This window comes from Euprymna scolopes, chromosome 14 (assembly GCF_053919585.1).
Source record: "Euprymna scolopes isolate OS-2025 chromosome 14, ASM5391958v1, whole genome shotgun sequence".
NCBI classification, from domain to species: domain Eukaryota; kingdom Metazoa; phylum Mollusca; class Cephalopoda; order Sepiida; family Sepiolidae; genus Euprymna; species Euprymna scolopes.
Window position 1 is genome coordinate 21,924,801 of NC_136495.1, and position 6,000 is coordinate 21,930,800.

Consider the following 6,000-nt stretch of genomic DNA (forward strand, 5'->3'; position numbering starts at 1 on the left):
GGCAGTCGGAAACATTTTATTCACATTAGATCGTTGGTCCGCAAACTCAAAAAATATGGCCACACACACGCACGCACGCATGCACGCATGCACGCACAACAACAACAACAACAACAACAACAAAAACAAAAACAACAAAAACAACAAAATTCCGGTTTTCATGATTTTCATGTGATGCTCCTTTCTGTTTTACATCTGCAGCATTTTTACTGCATGTCAAGTTTGTATCTGTAGTTCACGTGTGTTAATCTCCGCATTCAAGGGTTTTCCTTAATATTTCAGCAGTTTTCATTACTGTTATCTGTTGTATCTTATCAGCCATCCCTCTGATTCCAATCTCTCCCATTCTCTTTGCAAAGTTTTTCAGTATTGTTCCTATCGCTCCTAATATTAGTGGTGTTATCCTGACTTTTTTATCTTCCATATTTCTTTAAACTCTCTGGCCAGTTCAGTGTATTTGCTCCGCTTCTCCGTCTGCTTGATCTTCACTCTGTGGTCTGCTTGTGCACAAAATCTACAATCTGAAAGATCTTTTTCTTCTTGTTAACTAGTATGACATCCGGTCTTCTTGCTTGGATGGGTTTATTCGTTTGTATATTCCTATAGGAGTTTGTGACTTTCATTTTCAGGTACTGCTGTAATGCTTGTACCATTTTTCTGGATGTTCAAGATTCAGTTGTCTTCATAATTGATTTATTATTATTATTATTATTATTATTATTATTATTATTATTATTATTATTATTATTATTATTTACTCTCTAGTTTATCATCTGTGATTACTAAGGCTATGACAACAGCATATTCTTTTCATTGTTTGGACTCTCGAGTATATATTCGACACAGACAAAGTTAATCAACCAAGAACCACATCACTCTATATAAAGAAAAACATAAGATATTAACGGATACACACTCGGGAGTTAAAAAATTGAAAAGAATATGCTGTTGTCCTAGCCCTACTTATTACACACTGACAATAACCGGTGTTGTTCCTGAAGTCTGAGTGAAAAGAAGTCTCCCCAGATTTCCAGTGCGAATAACCAGTGTAAATAATTTTTTGTGTTGTCACTTAGCATCGATTTTTCACTGGCAACGCGATCATTAGGTTTCTCTTTGATTTGCGTGACAAACTTTCCCAAGCTCTCAGTACTCACCAAACCTGCCCCACTCTTTCCATCCTTCCTATACACAACTATTTAGTATCAGCCGATGCTGGTGTTATCACATTGTTAGTTTTGTTTGGGAGACAGTTTATCAAATCTTTTTGCATCTTCAATTCCCTTGGGTACATATCGTGGTGTTCTTTTTATGTTTTCGTTGCTGTTATTATTATTTTTATCATTATTGTTATTATTGTTATATTTTTTTACTCACTTTTTTAATCACTTTGCGCTATTGCAACAGCAGTTTACCATTGATCTTTTACTGATAAAGATCCGTGTCTTTCGACGTTATTTGAGTGTAAATAGACCTCCTCCAAGACCTCAGTACACTCCACGCCTTTTCCATGGAGGTTTGACTAGTGCCCACCTACTAGATCGTTCTATTTTTCTCGTATCAACAGAGGCTAGTGCCACCATTTTTTAGGCAGACGATATTATTATTATTATTATTATTAGTAGTAGTAGTAGTAGTAGTAGTAGTAGTAGTAGTAGTAGTAGCGGGAGGAGGAGGAGGAGGAGGAGTAATAGTAGTAGGAGGAGGAAATTGAGCTGACAAACCAAAAGTGGTTACAGCTTGAGTCAACGTAGCAGCAAGTCCACTCAACTCAGCATTCTAGTCGATATCGGTAGTCTTTATTTAGAAATATAAAAATTAAGTCACGTGACAATACAAAACGATCGTGAGTTCACCAGGATAAAAATAAGAATTTTATTTTTTCGTGTGTTTTTTACTAATTACGCTTGAAAAATTTACGCTAATTATTATTATTATTATTATTATTATTATTATTATTGTGGTTGATGTTGTTGATGATATATCATTATATATTAAAATTAAACGTTAACTAATCTGTCACTTCCGGACAAGAAAACGTTGGGAATCCTTTTTTTTTAGTTTGTTTGTTTGTTTGTTTGTTTGTTTGTTTGAGTACGGTGGGGTTGAATGTAACTTTTGTCATTTTTTTCCCCGGAAGTAGGTGATCATCCTACGTTAAATTTACATAGAAAAAGTGAAACAGGTAAAATCTGCGGAGAACGCTCTGTTTTACGGTTGTTATAAAAATGGAAAGGAAATTTAAATTTCGTTCCGTTTTAATCATTTCTTTTTTTAACTTACCCCCCTCCCAAATCGAAAGTAATCCAAAGAACACAATTCAACAGTCGTATTTTTTATATATAAAAAACGAAAGATTTTCTTTTAATAAAATGTTATAAGCAAAAACGAAATAATTTCATTTTTAAACGAAAAAAGTTAATTTGGTGTACCTTTTTGATATTTTTTACATAGGTTCAACTCACTGGTCACAATGGAAATGTCAACTTTTAAAGGTTTTCGATTATGCTTACAACGAATAATCCCTCCCATGTTACGAACGGCTTTCGAAATAGAAACCCCCATTCTTCCCATGTTAGGAACGGCTGTCGGAATAGACACCTCCAACCTTACCATATTAAGAATGGCTGTCGGAATACACCCCCAACCTCCCCATGTTAACAGCTATCGGAATAAACGCCCCCAACCTTGTCAGCATACTCGAAAACCTAGAAAAGTTGACATGTCGAATGTGGACGGTGAGTTCGACGTAAAACGGAACGAAACTTAAATTTCCGTTCCATTTTTAAAACAACCGTAAAACAGAGTGTTCTCCACATGTTTTACCGTCAAACCTTTTGGAGAACCTGTGTTTTTGTCGGTCTTAACTAATTAACAGCGAATTTTAGAAGTCTGGGATTTTTCCGCGTAAACACCAGGAAGTTAAATACTATAACTTTACTAAATTTTAAATTTGGAAATAGCCTTAATAAATACAACACAGAATAAACATTAGAAGTTTATATATATATATATATATAAGGTCCGGGGTTCGAATCCCAACAACAGTCAAGCTACGCTAAAGAAGAGTGGGGCTCCGAAACACGCGTGTCCGTAGATTACTGTTTTTTTTTAAATAATAAATAAATAAATAAAAAATACGTCCAAATAAAAAATGGGAGACTTTCTAAGAAAAACACCGGATCTCCGAGGCGGAGACGTTAACTTTAATATCGTCTAAAAATCAACAACAAACTGCGTGTGTGTATATATATATATATATATATATATATATATATATATATATATATATATATAGCTCTATCTACGTATTGAGCACTTTTGAAGTAAATTCTTAAAGTTTACGCATAAATTTATACTTTCGTATATTAATTTTATGTGAGTAAATGAAGCAGTTATATATATATATATATATAACTTTTAATGTTTATTTTTTTTTGTGTGTGTGTGTGTGTGTGTGTGTGTGTGTGTGTGTGTGTGTGTGTGGTATAGAAAAGTCGACTGTTTGAACTTTGATGTATTACACAATATATGGCTTCCCAATCCGGGTGTGAAGATTGAAGATTGTGTAATATAGTTGTCCGAGTCATTGGTTAAATGTATACACGCATTATATGTATACATAAGTATATACATTATATACATACATGCAAACATACAGGCCCATAAGTACGCGTATACTATTATGATACATATTGTGTATATATTTTCAGCATTTACTTCAACAGTGCTGAATATGTGAATAGAGCTCAGAATGAAAATATATTTATGTCAAGCTACACACATGCGTTTTACAAACAAATGTGTCTGCCTAATTCAAAAACATATACAATTTATCACCGATATATGTACACACACACACGTGTGTGTATGTATGTATGTATGTATGTATGTATGTATAACTGCTCCTATCTGTCTCGAAGAAATCGGTGACATTTTGTATGTATACATATACATACATATATATCTACATCATACATAAACATTCATATAATACACAGACGCAAACACTCACATGCACACACACCTATATATATATATATATATATATATATATATATATATATATATATATATATATATATATAAATACTTACATATATAGATATATATGTACGTATGTATATATGTATGTATGTATGTATGTATGTATGTATGTATGTATCTATGTATGTGTGTCGCATTGAAATGTTTATAACCTAACCCCTAGCCCCTAGCCCCTCTACTGATAAGAAGCATTAGGCTTCGAAATACATTGGTATAACGAGTATATTATCCCCGATGCTATTATATAGCTTTTCTTCATTACATCGACAAATAAATTTATGTATACCATTATAGGGTTTTGTTTTGTCCAACATGCTATATATATATATATATATATATATATATATATATATATATATATATATATATATGTATGTATATATATATATATAAAATATATATATATATATATATAGTGTTATAATGGAATAAATCCAGAGGAAATCCGGGTATGAGAGCTCAATGTGGTAAACAGAGCAATAAGATAAAATATATATCCGTGTTATCGACAATTATGTAATTTCCGTGTTATAATTTTTATATATATATATATATATATATATATATATGTATATATATATATATATAAAATATATATATATATATATATATATATATATATATATATATATATATATATATATATATATATATATACCTGGACATGTAAAGACAATAAATGTATCAGTAGTTTTATATTTCAATGCTATTTTCTTTTTTTGGCTGGAGATATTTTACGTTTTCGATTACATCCACTAGATTTTAAAGTTAACACGTGCACTATAAAATAAATAAATAAATAAATAAAAATAAATAATAATAATAATAATAATAATAATAATAATAATAATAATAATAATGATAATAATAATAATAATAATATGGGCACTGCCACTCCTTGCGTTGTCTAGAATATATATCAAGCGCATACATATATAACAAAAACACATACCCGAAAATACAAAAAAAAAAAAAAAAAAAATCAAGAAACAAAATAAATGACCTCCCACTGTTTCCGGTTTGTTCAGAGCCGAAAAATAGAAGTCCGGTCTCTAATAAGGAGTGGAGTTTAAGTAGAAAGGAAAAGAATTAGGGATGGAGTTTTGGAATGGATGGAGTCAGTAGGATTAGGAGAGTCGAAAGTTGGCGTTTGTGGAGGATTACTTGTACTGGAAAAAATAAACAGAGAAACGACTCTCAATCTCAATTAAGAGTCTACCGTTTAAATATTTGTACGATACACATTCTGCTTTTTTTTCGGTTTGTTTATGACCGAAAGCAAAATTGTTGGTTCTCTAAGTGGGAGTAGGGTTCAAGTTGAATGAAATAAATTCCTCGCTTAATTAATAGTCTACTCTTTAAATATCGATGCGATAATTTATTTATATTTGCATTTTACTGTAAAATTGAAATAAGTCTGAAAATGTAATTAAATTTTACTTACCAAATGACGTTGAGGTGGCATTTCCATAAATACCCCATTAAAGGTATATATGTTTTTGCTTTCTTTCCTCTTTTTTCGATCGTAATTTCTTCTGTAAAATCGAAGATTTGTTGCTACTCAACGCCGTTTGTTGTTGCTATTGTTTGGTTCGTGTTGTTAACGGTTGTTACGATGTTCGTTTATGTTGCTAACGATTGTTGTAAATGTTTCAAGTTCGTTTGCTTCTAATGTTTGTTGGGATAATCCTTTTTTTTATTTATAAATTTATTTTCTCTCTCCTGTTTTTTTTTTCTTCAAACATTTCCCCGTTTTGAAATCATGACGACACAAAAATAGACATCTCTTCACCGCAGATAAATTCGTCAGACAATATATTCAAAAGCGACAGATTGAAGTTAAAATAATTTTTATGTTTTTATATATTTAATTTAATTCAATTTTTTTTCTTTAGAAAAAAAGTTTTTTTTTTATTTTGTTTTGGTGTTATTAAAAAAAAAACAATGTCTCTT

The 6,000-nt window shown here is 30.9% G+C and overlaps 1 protein-coding gene across 1 annotated transcript in view; it reads right to left on the bottom strand.

The window, feature by feature from the left end:
* The window catches only part of LOC145292902 (uncharacterized), a 48,105-nt gene that overhangs the window by 40,665 nt on the left and 1,440 nt on the right, over nucleotides 1-6,000 (bottom strand). The window contains exon 1 of the mRNA XM_080139040.1: nucleotides 5,492-6,000. This exon is cut by the window's right edge and continues 1,440 nt beyond it. The gene's annotated coding sequence lies outside the window, so the exon portion shown is untranslated. The remainder of the gene's footprint in view (nucleotides 1-5,491) is intronic.